The sequence below is a fragment of the Protopterus annectens genome, chromosome 11.part0, assembly GCF_019279795.1.
Source record: "Protopterus annectens isolate FY-2018-M chromosome 11.part0, PAN1.0, whole genome shotgun sequence".
In the NCBI taxonomy this organism is placed as follows: Eukaryota; Metazoa; Chordata; order Ceratodontiformes; family Protopteridae; genus Protopterus; species Protopterus annectens.
In genome coordinates this window covers 349,444,365-349,460,791 of record NC_056745.1, presented here as the reverse complement: position 1 = coordinate 349,460,791, position 16,427 = coordinate 349,444,365, and the positions used below count along the sequence as shown (strand labels likewise).

Sequence of the window (16,427 nt, the reverse complement as noted above, 5' to 3'; positions counted from 1 at the left end):
AGGGGGCTATGAAACAGAAAAAGGGTTTGATTATTGGTAAGTATCACGGATTAAAAAAAATACAAAAAACGACCGACTTGTTTCAATTACTTGCTTGGAATGTCTATAGATTTAGAATATAAAAACCGTATAAATACTGAAAATATGAAAATGTTATATCCTGTATTCAGTAAGAGTTTTACCACTTTTAACTATTGCGTTCCAGATATGTTCATGCTATTTAGTGATTATCATAGTCAAGTTTGGTGATTTTTTTTCCACTTCTACAAGTTTGAAATATTCCATGTCCTAAATAGTTGTACGCATACACATTTTGGTTATAATCATCTATGCCTGGAAAAGGGAGATCAGTAAAGTTTGAAACTGCTATGCAGAATTGGCGATACAATGAACCCAATTAAACTAGTTATACAAATGAGTGGCTGTGGTGAATAATCAAGAACGCTTTTATTTTCTGAGGCCTAAATATATGAGGGCTTACCCAAGATTACAGATGCATTGTATGTTAATAAGCATTTAAAAGCATGCCAAATATTTTGTTTTCTTTTAAAATTCTGTACATATCCCGAAAATGAAGTAAAAACATTAAGTGAGTGATAATTAAAAGTACTGAGAATCAAACATAACATTCCACATCCATCGGCATTAACACCTTATTCAAAAAAGATACTAAAGGGTTTTTGCTTATCTTCATTTTCTTCACTGAGCTAGTGTAGAATGCTATATGCCTCATAGTTTTTGATTCTAACATCTTATATGTATATACAAACTGAGTATAGTAGAGAAGAGAACACTTAATTAAGGGGTTGCTGAATTTAGTAGGCTAAATAAGATTTAGTCACTGTATTTTCCAACTTTACTTTTGTTGTGAAATAAGCCAGTCCTGCTGTGTTTCATTAGAAAAAAAAAAAAACTGCATTTTGTGTTTTTGCTAATAAAAGAAAATGCACTTGGAAGGATTAAGTAATGGAAACAATGAACGGCTGGTTTTCATATTAAGCAAATGAATCCTTTCCAGACTAATTGCAAGCATGTATGCATCTGATGACAACTCAGAAGTTACAAGCCTATGATTTTCCACATATGTAGTCGGGTTACTATTTGTACAAAGTATCATTCGCAAGATTACTTGTTTTCCAACATTTGCAGAATGAACTGACATCTAGATGTTCCTTAGGAAAAAAAAAGGGATGGAAAGTATGTTAACATGTCTTCTGGCAAAAAAAATGATACCTTATAAGGGCATTCTGGAAACTAAATCAGCTTTTGAGCCATGACAAACTGAAAAACTATGATAAATTGCAAGGCTTGTGGGTGGGTTTTACTATACAAGAAGTTTTGGATCCTAAGCAGATGAAAAAGAAATGAAGGAAAAGAAAGGCTGATAAAATTGCTGGCTGCAGTTCAACAGGCATATCAATGCCATATGATCTGCAGTTGTGGGTGTCAGCCTGCACTCTGTTCATTTTACAGTGCTCGGCTTTTTTTTAAAGTGTACTGTGGAACAGAAGCAGGAGGGTTTTACAGCTGACTGACAGTCCCAGAACTTTCACCTACCCCCTCCTCCTTTGCACACCTGCAAAGTCTTTGCTGGGCTGAATGCATTATTTAGAGTAATTACAATTCAGCTTGAGAGCTCTTCGTGCAAATCCCTGGACTAAAAGGTATGCTTTTAATTGTTTAAACTGTGCAAATCTGTATCACAATTTTAGAAGAATCTTGACTGCTTCAAAAGTAAACTTTTTATTGTTGTAACAGAAGAGTTGCTGCGTGTTTACAAAAAATAATGCAACAGCTATATTTCCAAGTGAGAAGTCAGTAATTGTGATTTAGGCTACATTGCAATGTCCCATGTGGAAAAATGCTTAGATCTCAGAAGTAAAAACACTTTCTGACAGTTGCTTGTTTGATTTCCAAGAGGTTAGTTTGCTTTAGGTTATGTACATTACTCATCAGGATTCTGTGTGGTTTTAAATTTCTAAGGTGATTTATCACTTGATCTCTACCCTCCAAATGGGATTCCTTTTATTTGTTTAGTATGTAAATCATTTTGTTATTGTTAGCCTATATTAATTATTAGTATGCAGTTATTAATGCATGCTAATGTATGAAAACTGTGCATCTAATGCCTTTCTTCATATTGATGTTTTTAAATTTTATAAAAAGTGTTATACATAGTTTTTTACTTGAAAATGTATATTTTCTGTATCAGGATGTTATTGATCAGCAGAAAAAATGGAAATGCACGTGCCGTATCATGTTTTAATAGTACTTCACTTTAATTGTAATCAAGCCTTACAACATATCTTACTACTGGAAACATATGTCTAATTAAAGTTTTAGTACAGTTAAGGATAACATTTTTAAGAAGAAATTTACTCTGCTGTAGGTATAGAAATGTACTTACAAACTAAGCATTGAACAGTTTTGCCTATTTTAAGTAGTAAGGTGCTCTTTGCATAAAAATACAATATAGATATAAGATTATTGCATACATTCAAGCAAATGTATTATGCTTGAAATCAAGGGATTACTAAGATATCTAAAGTTCTCTAATTGTTTATTTACATGAATTTATGCTACACCCAGTTTGTTAATACTGGTAAGCATCTGTAAGTACACATACACAAGAATATAATGAAGAAATGATACTGGAAAGGAATAGAATATTTATTTTGCTTGCCTATCTTTAGTTAGGAAAAGCTATAATATGCAGTTGCAGTCGATTGTTTATGCCAGCCTGTTAAGTGAAGAATGATAACAAAAGTGAAATAATAGTGCAAGATTCATAGGGGAGTGTTTCTGTAATTACATGCACCGATGCATGCAAACAGTCTTAAGGCACTGTATTTGTATTACTTCTTATCAAAAAACGAGAGAATGCAAGTCAGAAGTGTTTAGTGCACTGTGATAGGATACTGCGGTGATCACGTGGGCTGTTGCCATACTGAGATCATCTTACAGAAAATGAAAATGTAAATTCAGTGGTAAAAAACTTTGCTTCTCAGTCTACAGATATTCATAAGACTGTGAACTGGCAATATATATATATATATATATATATACTCTTGACCCACCTTTTTCTAGATAGTGCATTGCTGGCATTTGTGATTTTATAACAAGCTCATAAATTGAGAGTTGGCCAGGTCAACAATTTCAAGCATCCTCCTGAAAGGTCACCTCCCTAGGAAGCAGAACAGAAGACACCATCATTATACCTTTGCCCTGTTAGAAAGAGATAGACATAACAAGCCATATATCAGAAATGTGGGTGCCACATACCTAACTTCAGTGGCAGGAATAATAGTGTAAAATAATCATTAAATGCTTTAGTTCTTAGGGACAAAAGATGATCAGAATAAAATTAACAACACGCCTTTCCCCAAACAGTGTTCTTCCATATTATCATGCACCAATGTAGAATTGACTTGCATAAATAAAGTGAGTATGGCAGGGCTGGAGTTATAAGGTCCTGTTTTGTACATCTTATCTGTAGATGCTGGACATTGGGTACATCTGAAGATTTTGATCACTGATATCCATGGTCTAAGTTCATAGAGGTCCAAAACTATGCTGTAACCATGGCAATGATTACTGTAGACAGGAAGGAATAAAAGCAATCTTCTAGTTATGACTTGTTGGTTGGTCCACCTTACTTAACACTCTGCTGCTTTTCCATAGGCAGTAGTTCACCTTTTAAAAATATATATGAAGTGCTGTACAAGGGAAATTCAAAGAAATAAACAATGAAGGTGTGATCTACTGAAGTCATTCAGGTTATTAGAATAGGCAAGTAGTACAACTGTTCCTAATTTTCTTTTTTTCTGAGGTCTAACATATTCAATGAAGACTATTTGGTCATATTACTTTTCTGTGACTACTTTCTAATTCTGTGTTAAAAAAACATGTTTTTGGGAAACACTGGACATTCTGTGATATCTGTGTTCCTCAGTCTGGGTATAATAGCATATGTACATGTGAGTAAAACAATCAGTTATGGTGTAAATTACTTTACCAGTCTTGTAGCATGGGAAATACAGGAGTGAACTATCTGGTAGATGAACCTGAGTATGATAGTATGCAAATGAAAGTCAAGCCTGCAGCTACCATACAAAAAGTAATCTTTGCTACTGACATCTGCAAACTAAACTCCTGTCCCCTAAAAGTCCACTGCCCTTGAAGTTGGTTATATTACGCTTGATTATGAATTTGATGAATCCCACTGCATGGGTGGTTTTGAGAGGCCCACCCCCACTACTATTATGTAAATGCAGGACTTAAAATGTATTCTAGGATCATGGTCTTGAATTCATAATTGATCACATGGAATGATCAATGGAAGCACCATAGTGTCATGACATATTTACAAGTCAGAGATAGTGGGTGCTTCCCATTTTTATAAGCTCCGTTTACATATTTGCAACTAGGTCTGGCAGATTAGGTGAAAGTACTTTGTTACAGAGCCTAATGGCTTAAGAAACACCACAGCTGATGCAGTTTTGTTTTTTGTATTCTCTTGACATCATATGATTTCAAGACTCTTGTAAATTCCTCCCTGTGATCGCAGTATACCAGATTACTCGATGCTGTATCAGCTGTTGGAATACCATATACACAGATTGGTATAGTAGTTTGTAGTATCTCTGAAACAAGGATACTTGGTATGAAAAATATATATTTTATTTTTAACACAATGCATGAAAGTGCAGTTAACTAGAGGAGGAGGAGATGGACATAACAATGGATTTCAATAGTACCAAACAGACACTTTCCCTGACAGGTATATGTTTGGGATGCCTAAACAATACCAGATGTGTAAGAGAAAGCATATACATTCAAAAAGCACCTTGAAACAGTAAGGGTATTGAAATGCAAAGTAGCAGCTATTGTAATTATTTCACCGGTCACTTATTTGTTGACTGTATATCTGAATACAGCTTGCTGCCTGTACTCATACATTGTATCCAGTGTTAAAACAGACATGAAAATAACTTGTGTGTTAAGTACCGATGTAATTATGTAGTATGTCTATCCATAAACTGTCATTGTTTTTACAGAAGCACGTAGACAAAGTAATACCTGAAGGCTGACAATTGTCAAATAGGTGACGAGTTTGTATTTTTTTTCTTACTTGGGAACATTGAAAAGTACTTACATACCATTTTAAGAAAGACTTAAGAATATCTAAGAAATAAGTCTTGTATTATTTCAATAGAAAAATCACTTAAGGAAACTTAAGTCAGAAACTGAAAACATTTTTGTTTTGTTTTTTAATAATATAGTGACAATTTATTCAATGTTAATATTACTAAGCCTGTCTAAGTGATGATTTTACTTATTAAATTGCTCTGCCTTAAAGTGACATAATAATGTTATTTTGGTATTCTGTTTTTTTTTTCACAATGTACACTGCGTCCCCATGATATGGAATTATATTGCCTTTTACCTTATTTCACTGTCTTCTCTCCACTGACTTAAAATGGTGCTAGGAGGATTTGGTATTTTTCATGAGTATCTATGGATTTTAATGACTCCTTTTGATTTATAAACATATACTTATGCTTCCTTTATCATTTCATTTAGAAAGAATGGCCACTTTACTTGCATTTGTAAAATATAGAGATGTGTTACATGCAGGTTCACGTTAAGTGCTTATTCGTTCTGTTTCTCCTGTAGACATCTATACATATCTAGTCCTGTTGGCTTTAATGCCTTTGAGGCTGAGTCATCTGTAAAGAACGATTCATTTCAGGAGACCTTACTGCCATTGGTCATATGGTGCATCAGATGCTTTGGCAAATTCCAGATGAAAATAAGGACAGGATTTCAAGGAAAACCAAAGTTTTGGGTAGAGATACTACAGTGATAGCTGTAGGCAGAAAACAGAGGAACAACTACATCAATCAGACATGCAATGTGTGACTCTCCCATAGCCAGCCTTAGGAATATGTCAACTAGGCAGCTGCCTAGGGGTGTGCTCTAGCTGGGGCACTTTTGCAGTAATCTGGATGGTGTAGGTAGACCAGTATGGGAGCACTGGGTGGTGTGTGGGGGTGCTGTGGAGTCCTTTTGCCTAGGCCACCCATTGACCAAAGGCCGGCCCTGGAGTCTCTTTAAAGATCAGATGAACTGAGTACAAAAAGATCAATTATTTTGGAAAAAAAAAATACACTTGGATATAATTGTACTTATATGACAGACAGAGCATGAAATGCCAAAATGTTGATGGTAGTGTATTCTAAAGAACATTTAAGTTTGAGAGAGTGCATCTCTTCTGTTGTGTGAAAGTACAATGCCATTGACAGAAGACTGAGTTGAGATGGTCTGGTTAGACCTCACCAAAAATATAATAATGTTTATTTTAGAAATAAGATTCAGAACAGCATTTTACTTAGAGCATGGGTAGATAGGAGATCGAGCATCTGCTGGCATTCACTTATGATGCAGCGGGAAATATGCTGTAAGCATACATTACTCATATTTTATTACACTTTTAGTAAACAGTCATCTTGGTTTTGTTTTACCTGTAGGTATACAAGATCATCTAAGTAATTTTCTGTCACAACCAATCAGGAGAAAAAACCCCCCCACAAAGTTCTCTCCATCGTATGCAAAAAACAGACCATATTCTGGAATGGAGGTACACATTTCATGACAGAACACAGCACAAACTAGGAATAACGTTTATAAAGTGGTAGTGTAAAACTAGTATTAGGCCTTGCATGGCAGATTCTGGATCTGACGAAAAATAATGAATATCGGTAGCAGCTGGTCATGTCTTTTTTTTTTTTTTTTGCCACTTTGCATAACCTACATCTGACTAACAGCTGCTCTAAGCGTGCTCCCATTGCTTCTTTTAACTTTCGTGTCCCTGATCCCACCCCCATCAGGTCTAGGATCACTCCATTGGTGGGATGGAAATGGATGCTGTGAAAGAGTATAGCAGTCATCAGAGCATAGATGCTGTTCTACATTTACAAGGATTTTATTGTATTGCCTAACTGGGACCATCTAGTGGCAGGATGTGCATCATCACACACAATGTCAGATAACACCAGCCCTCCTTCTGTTCAGAATTTCTAATGTCAATCACTTATGGCACTGCTTCCATCACTGGGGGCATATCTGATTGCATGCAGCAACCCCCACCTTCCCTCTTGGAATAGGTGAACCAACACAAAGCCCTTTCCTTACACACCATTTCCTGACTCCTCCAATGCCTGAGTAGCTTTGAATGGCTGTCCAAGCTTCATCCTTCTAGGTGATAGAACCAAAAGCTACTGATGCCTGATATGGGTCTGGGGTAAATGAGTCTGTAGAAGATGAATGCAAGGTTCTAGAATAGATTTCAAAATGTACAAAACTACAAAGGATGGACAGTAATTCATACAGAGTGTGTTTAAAATTCAAACAACGGTTAAGAGCTTAACCTATAGAGATATAAGCCTGCAGAGAGACTTTATTAAGGGAAAGCCTTGGGCTTTCCTTTTTCTAGAGCTGGTGATAAATATGCACCTTTTGTTAAGTACCATTTGCAATATTACATTAACATTAAAATATTTTGTATTAATACTACGTGACACTCTGTACTGGAAAGGAAGAAGAAAGTATTCCTTAGCAATAAAAGAGCTTTTTAATGAGCATGTCAAATACATTATAGTATATCCTTAACAAAGATTCATATTATAGATTCTTTTCTGGTATCATGCACAGTAAATATAATGAAGTGGCTACTTTTTATACAAGAGATTTCTATAAAGAGTAAACTGTTAATGTTATGTCCAGTAAGGTTGGCAGTGTTAATTCTAGTCCTTATAGATACAAAGTGCATAGCCTATTTTTCTTTCTTTAAAAGCTATAAACTATGTTCTAATGAAAATGAGTTTTACAAGATACACATATCATTGACTATCTAGTTTTTGATTAACACAAGTTATTTATTATTATTTTTTTTTTTTACAATACCACATATGAATAGCTCACCAGCATCATAATCCTTTTGACAGGCTGTTTGACAAGATGTCTGTGAAACTGGTAAAAATCCTTGGCTCTCAGAAAGTACCCTGTAGCCAAATTTAGCCAATGAGAAGTCACAGGGTATCATTGATTTTGACACTGAAAGTTGTATTAAAACAGAATATTTTTGAAACTCTGCATAACTTTGGAATGTAATCCATGTGGAATACAGTGTTACATATGCAAAGGAAAGATCTGTGGTCATTTAGTAGTCTTCACATATGAGATGGCATCAGAAACCTTAATTAGGTCCACAACTACAGCTCCATTTAAGTAGAGTCCCTGAATTATAAATTGTTCAAAGTCAGTAAAAGCAATGTCTGCAGAATGTGTACTGCCTTGCAAATGGCACAGCATATTTCTTGAGATAGTGAACTTTGTTTTATTTACACTTTGCTGATCTGGAGAGTCCCAGTAGGCAAATGGCCTAATTTCACAGAAGACTCGAAGTGGCATTCATGCTGTCTAAGGAAAGTGTGGACATACCACAATGAAGCTTCCCATCCTCTTTTCAGTAACTGCCATAGAATCTTTTACCACCACCAGTAGGGTTGCCACCTTTTCAAATGTCCAAAGTAAGATATTTGTGGTAGAAACATCAGATTTTGCAGGCCAAAACATACCCACGGCCAGTACAAAGGGCAGAACTTCACTTTTTTGCCCAAGTAAAAGATTATTCTTGTAGAATTTTAGTTGCTTATTCTGTTTCTTGTAACATTTAGGTTTTTCAGATTCAGAATAACTGTTTTATGCAACTATTACATAAAATATAGGAAATAATTCTGTTCTAAAATCTCAGGACATTTGCCATTTTTACAATTTTTTTGCAGGACACAACTGGCCAAAGAGGGACTATCCCTCGCAAAGTGGGACAGGTGGTAACCCTAACCACCAGAACTACCACCATCTAAGAAAAATGGGGCCTTGGTGCAATATCTCATTCAAAGAAGACCACAGTCAAGAGTGTAGCAACCCCCTTTATTCCACACTGCAGTGACAGTATCCAAAATAAATAAATAAATAAATAAAATATCAAAGCACCTGAGGTGAAGAATAGAGCCCACAGACTTATGATCTTGCAATACCAAAGATAAGCATGCTAGCAGTTGATACTGCAATATTCTACTGTGGTGAAAAAGAAAAGAGATCAGTCAGTATGCAGCTTCACATGGAGTATGTTAATAGTTGTGATTTCTAATGAATTACTGAATGCATTAGATTCCTATTTAAGATCAGACTTTAAGTATTCAGCCACAGCATCCATGAAGTCTCATCCCTTGCACTTCTGTAAAGGAGAAGGAAGATGACCCGTCTGATTTAAGTCCATCAAAATCAATAACCTGCGTGATCATTTGACAGCATGAGTTAATGGTTATCTGTCAAGATTCCAGTAGTAGGTACCAAAGGTGTTAGATTAGTGTTTATAGGGGTTTCCGGAGAAGATGGTGCTAAAATAAAGGCTTAGGTGCTGTCAGAATTCAAAACCTACTTCAGAATGAAACCGTATGCACAACACATGGATTATTAAAAGAGTAATGTCTGCAGTGTTTTCGGTTCCCTTTTGTGACATGCAGTGCTTCACAGACAAATTAAACTTTTGCCATAACGGAGACATTCAGGCCTACCATAATCAGAAATTCTTTGCCACCAGTATGAATGCATCTTTTTACTGTTGTTCTGTTTGCCTGTGTCTGGTTTCTGCCAGTTGAATGCATTTTCATTCTCCAGTGACTACCCATGCTGATTTGCTGACTTCTGTTGCTGTTGCAGATTAGTACAACCCATTGGGGATTTTGTTTTTTCTTACATTTTTTGTGCTCCTTGTGATTAATTTCATCCAGGAAGGCTAAATGCCATTGTGGGAGACAGACTCCCCATAAAGACCGCCACGATAATTGTCTTTTTTGTCCAGGAGCTTGTCATGACCGTACATCTTGTTCTATTTGTCAGCCATTCATTCTGAAAGCCCTTCACAGTAGGCTGTCTTCCCTTTCATTGTATCTTGAGAACCAGCATCTTAAGCTTCTTGCTAAAGATACAATGGAAAGAGTCAGCGGTTGGTGAGGAAGAAGATGAAAAAGATATGAGCGAATCTCCCCCACACTCCCCCACTAAGTAAAGTGTTTTTTAAAAAGTTTTTTAACTCAATGTATTTCATATATGATATTACTTATTTATTGACAGGTTGCTTATATGAAATATAATCATTGTCTTAGTAGTTTCTGGAGATATGTTTTTAAGCTGATTAATTAGTTAATTGTTTAAGATTGGGCAGTCTTTTTAAGTGCTTTGATGCTGTTCTTTTTGAATTTGAATCTGAAGAAGCAACTTGGAAGTTGTGAAAGCACTTACTTTCCTTTTTTGTTTTATTAAAGCTGTTTTAGTTTAATCCGTGGTTGGTCATCTTTGGTCTTTTGAAACATAGGAGCTTGTCATGACCATACATCTTGTTCTATTTGTCAGCCATTCATTCTGAAAGCCCTTCACAGTAGGCTGTCTTCCCTTTCATTGTATCTTGAGAACCAGCATCTTAAGCTTCTTACTAAAGATACAACGGAAACCCCAAGGGTCAGCCGTTAGTGAGGAAGAAGGTGAAAAAGGTATGAGCAAATCTTCCCTGTCCATCCTCTGGCAGGTGTTTCTCCCAAGGTAGCTACAAACCCGGATGCTCGCCTGGCTGTGTTATTGGATTTCTCTGTCACAGCCGTGTCAGAAGCCAGTGAGAGTCCAGCTGGCAGCATGTCCAAAGAGGCTTTGCAGGCATCTTTCTCGGACATACAGGGGGAACCATAACTGATTTTTTTCTGAGGTGCCTAGAGGAGTTCCTCAGTTTTGGTTGGGAAAGTATTTCTCCTCCTTTAGCTTCTAGATTTGAGGTTAAACAATTTCATAAAGGTGTCCTTAATATTAGACCTCCCAGGAAGCCTGTTCCTCCTCTCCGGGATCTTAATTTTGTTTTGGAGAAGTTGACTCGGGCTCCTTTTGATCCTGCTGCTTCAGTTTCCTTGCTACATTGTTCCTGGATGACTTTTCTTTTGTTAGCTATTACTTCTGCCAGATGGGTGTTTGAGTTGCAAGCCGTTAAGGCTTGTCCTCCTTTTTTGGCCTAAGGCTTGTCCTCCTTTTTTGGCCTTTCATGAGGACAGAGTGTCCTTGTGCACTAACCTTTCTTTTATGCCTAAAGTGGTTAATGAGCTATCGCTGCCTATTTTTTCCCCTGTCCACAATCTGACAGTGAGAGGGTGATGCATATTTTGGATGTACATATGCAACTCAGGGTTTATTTGGATAAGACTAAGGCTATTAGAAAATCTGATCAGCTATTTGTTTCTTTTCATCCTAGATCTTTGGGATTTGCTGTATCCAAGCAACCTATTTCTTCTTGGATTTCTAATGCTATTTCATTTTCTTACACTTTTCATGGCAAGAGCCTTCCTTCTTCAGTTAAAGCTCATTACACTAGAGCTATGGCTTCTTTGAATGTTTTTTTTCCAAGGGCTTAGACACTAATTCTATTTTTGAGGCAGCTACCTGGACTTCTGTGCATACCTTTACCAAGCACTACAAACTGGATGGTATTTCCCGAGCTAGGGCTGGTTTTGCTAGTGCCATTTTTCATGGCTTTTTAGGGGGCTCTTCTGTGCCTTCACCCTCCCAAGTTTCCTCTTGAGTTTTGGCACTCTGACTTCTGTTAAGAATGCTGCAGCAGTGAATGTAAGGGCATGGTACAGTTGTCCAGAATCTTATCATAATGGTAGATGTCCTTGCCTTCACTGCTGCAGTATTTGCTCCTTCCCTCCATCCCCCTAGTCTTTTGCCTTCTTGGATGCACAGGTTACCTCTTGGGTTTCTTGGATTGTGTTCCTACCGGGGCATTCAGTTGTGATTATGCTAGGCCTGAATGTCACCTTTATGAGCTTTGCTACTCAAGGAGCATTTGGGTGATGTTTGTAGTACCTTTTAAATGCAAAACGTAGTCTTTGTTAGACTGGCAGAATGTTCAGGCTTCCACAGCAGGGTGTCCCATCTGTTAAGAATACTGCAGCAGTGAAGGCAAGGACATCTACCATTATGGTAAGATTTTACACAATTGTACTTTCTTTCATGCTATATAAGACATCAACCCACAACAACTCATGGAAAGGTCCCTCCTTTTCAAAGAGATTAAAATTTTGGTGACAATTCTAAATACCAGAATAACAGGAAAAATGAGAACCAGTTAAGCTATTGAAAGCCATTTTCTTGACTGCAGGTAGATTAAAGGAAAAGTGGTGAAACAACTTTTGGCAACAGTGTGACCCTACTTTAGAGTGACCTCAGGGTTGATATGTATAAGTTTAGGGGGATGCAGTGGGCCTTTCCCTCTGCACCAAAAAAAAAAAAAAAAAATACCTCCAAGGTTCTATGAAAATTGTTTTATAACATGTTTTTCAATCTACATTCAGTAGATTTGCTGTTGACTGGTCTACATGCTTTAGGAGAAAGAGAAAAGTACAAACAGCTATTATGTGTGGCAAATGAGGATTTTTCTTTTTTGTACAAGCCACTAAGCTGCACGTGGGCTTTCTCCTAAGTAACTTCCACCTATGTAAAATCCTAGAATGTATAAATGTAACTGCTGTTTGTGTATAAATGTAAATAAAAATGCAACTATTCTGTTTACCTGGAACTAAGTATAATGTTATGTTTGCAAATGGAGCTATTCTCGCGAGCCATCACTGAAAATGGGAATTACCCAGTCGGACTTTCCTGGAAAAAAAAAACAAATAAATAAGTTCTTGTTTGTTGGTACACTCATACATATTCAACATTCAGTGGAAGCAAGCATTCTCATTGGCATCATGCCACATGGTGTCTTCAAACAGACTGAGTTAACAAGCTGTCAACCCAGAAATAACCTTCATTGCTGTACCAGATAATGGTCCTACAGTGGACAAATCCAGTCCGTAAACCAATAATAGAAAAGATACTCACTGACTACTCAGTCTTACACTTTTAGCTTATCTTCAGATGCTGGATTAGTTACTTCATCAACCGTTGGCTGTCTTGTAGTTAGGGCTTTGGCCTGTGTGACATAGCTCCACAGTTTAGCTGTCTTGTAGTTAAGGCTTTGGCTTCTGTGATATGGCAGCTGGTTATACTGGTTTACATATGAACAACTGAAGCACAATTCCTTGGCTCACTGGTCTCTGAAATATAAACATCGACATCTGGTGAGTCAAAAACCCTAGCAAACACATGCACAAAAAATCTTTTTAGAAGGGTTGCAAGCTACTCTGCACTCCGCACCCTAACATGAATTATATATACCAATTCCACAGTCATACCACAATATGAATAGGGAAAAATCCATGAAAAGTACTCCACTGGCTTGCACAATGAAACTCACAGTATTATTAAATTAATGAAATAAAAAGTCTCTCATCCTCCAATGCTGTGAAGACCTGCAACTGTGCTGGCTAGGCTAGCTATAATTTTTGGAATGTTTAACCAAAGACTGCTATGATTGCAGATAAGATACAGACAAAATGTCTGAGTGGTTGGGTGAAAATTTTCATTGCAAAGGGAAGGGAAGGGACAACTAACACAAGATAGATGAAAACACTCTGAAAAGTCTATATTTCCCAAGTAGGCAGAAATCAAAAATAAGATTAACTATAGTTAGAATAAAATCTTCCAAAGGTATCAGATGCATCAGACAGGTATAAGATAAAGCAGATAAAAATAATTGATATATCATATTTCTCATGGGAGAGCATTTCAATCTCATCAAAGAATAAATTAAAGAAGCTTGTGTTGGTGCAATATAGAAGGACCCCATGTTAAATTGAATGATCCAGTGAGTTACTAAGCCATAAGCCCAAGGCCCAGTTCAAGCACTGGGAGCTGCAGTGACTGTGCAGATGCTGAAGCCTGGATGATATGTAAACGAAGATGCCTGACACTAGCCAGAACCATTCTGTACATGTTTTATTTTGTTCATTTTTTAGCAAGTTAATGTCATTAGACACAGGACTCTTGTACCAAACGTAATACATAATGACTGGCTTAGTAATTTGCTTAAAATGACATCCTTTGTAAGTGGAAATATAGATAATCAAACCCATGACTAAATAAAGAGCTCATTAATAGCTCATAAGCTTAGCACTCTGAGTCGTGCTATAAGGCACAGATTCTAATCTGCAGCTATTTGCAGCAGAAGGATGTATGAAGACACATGTCATAGCAATGTAATCATCACTTTCTGTATCTGGGAATGCTGCAAAGTCATATTTCCATACTTTAAGATATTTAGTCATCTCTCTTACTCATGACCCGTAAACCATATCAAGCATTTTAGTAGGCACTGGAGTATCTGGTATGTCACCACTGTTGCCTGTCTTATGCCATTCCAGGTTCTGGCTAGGTACTGTTTTTGCCACCATCACTTGGATATACTCCTGTATGCAGAAGACTGATGGCATGCTTCTGCAAAATGATATCACCACCTGCCAGATGGTGTTACATTCCTTTAAAATCATAGCCCGGAATACAAACTGTAATTCTATGGGCTGATCATCGTATAGCTTTTATCAAACTCTAATTGCCCCTTATCTAGCCAATCAGAAAGGACTAGATGATACTGCAATTTGCATGATTCAGCTGAAGGAATTCCTTGCTACCTGTCATGCATGCTACAACATTCCACCAGAAAGACCCTTACTAAGCACATTAGATACAATGTAGCAATGTATGAAGATATTGACTACATCATAGGTGTAGTTACATTTCTGTTAAAAAGTTGTGTTGCTGTATTTGATTGAAATACACCAGCTCAAAGCACAACTAATTACATATTTAACCATGAAAACCATTACCTCAGGTACATAAATCACTGATAATGTGTATTTCAGGAACACAGATTTTCATTCAAATAAAACTCCTAAATTAAAATAAGCCTTTGGGTGGGAGACAAAGTTTCCTTGCACCATTACCTATACATTCTAACGCTGAGGTCCTTCCAACTTGGAGAAAGAGCAATCATTCAAAAAACAGAAAAAAATAAAAAAGATGAATGCTCTTCCAGGACCTGCAGCCTCGAAGTTTAAAAAAAAACATGAGCCCATTTCAAACCTAAATATAATGTACAACATAATGTGAACTCTCAGAATATAAGAAAAGTGTACTTATAGTAAAAATCACATATAAAATGTAAAACAAATATGTCGATTTTGTGAAAAGCAAAGTAATCTAAGACTTCCACTGAAGGATCATGTAAATTCTTGCATCATTGCATAACAAGCAGATAATTGATGTGTTGAGAAAAGTCATATGCTGTCTTAATTTGAATAGATTTTTATTTATATGTCAGCCAGTATTTTGATAATGATACTTGTAAGGTATTAATTTTGATATGATTGCTGTCTTTCTTGCTCGGGAGGTTTACAGACATTGTTATTTTTGTCGACTGGTCTAAAGAATGCATACACACTCACTACATTTCATGTATTCTTTTCACTTGCTGTGTTCCCTCAGCATACTTTTCATCTTATGATTCTGGCGCTGTTGGGACACCAGCACTATACTGGATGTACATTCACTTCTGCATCATGGTATGTGTGCTGTGGTCAGGGTAACATGTACATGACACTGGTGGCAGTAGCAGATTTGGCTGGAGAGTACAGCGTCTGCATGGCTATAATGTGTAGGCTACACTGTGTTTAGTATTACACCACACAGGTGTTAGACTTTTAAGTGCATTTTCAATGGCTTGGTCTTCATTATTATTCAGTCAGATAAGAATATGGAATGCAGTCTTGCCTTATGGCATTTCATTTGTAGACCACTGCAGTTTATATTGCACCAAAAGCCCTTAATAATATTGAAATACATCAGGGTTTTCTGCACTGCTATACCAAACATAGTAATATTAATAGATGATTTTTTTTATTTTATTTATTAAACTATTATGTTTTGCCTATGAAAAATCATGAACTCTTTCTTGAAGCTGAAGCAAAACATGGCTGTGGATACACCACCCATCACATCAGTTATGCAGAGAAACAACCATGCATACCTGCTAATGCCACCAGATTCTGAATCATAGGAGAAACTTTCTCACAAAAATAAATAAATAAATAAAATAATCACTCACATTACATAGTCTGGTGTTGCAAAATGTTTAATAATATACCTAGGGTGACTATTTCTGGTAAAATGTTATAGTAAATAAAACAGATGAATTTCAGAAAATAACGTTGAGTAATTTTTAGGATCATTTGTCATTTCTGACTCTAGCTGTGTCTGGCCATTGGACTACTGACATCTTAGAACAATTGCCATAATTTATTTCCACATTTACTGCTGTTAGCAGAAAACTAACCTTTAGGTAACAATTTGGCAATTACGTTTTAAAAGCAGAGTCAGCAGTT

General features: G+C 36.5%; 1 protein-coding gene across 1 annotated transcript in view; it reads left to right on the top strand.

Annotated features, from left to right (window-relative positions):
• Window positions 1-1,350: 1,350 nt before the first annotated feature.
• The window catches only part of DCN (decorin), a 223,659-nt gene continuing 208,582 nt past the window's right edge, over window positions 1,351-16,427 (top strand). Inside the window, exon 1 of the mRNA XM_044087853.1 lies at window positions 1,351-1,664. The gene's annotated coding sequence lies outside the window, so the exon portion shown is untranslated. The remainder of the gene's footprint in view (window positions 1,665-16,427) is intronic.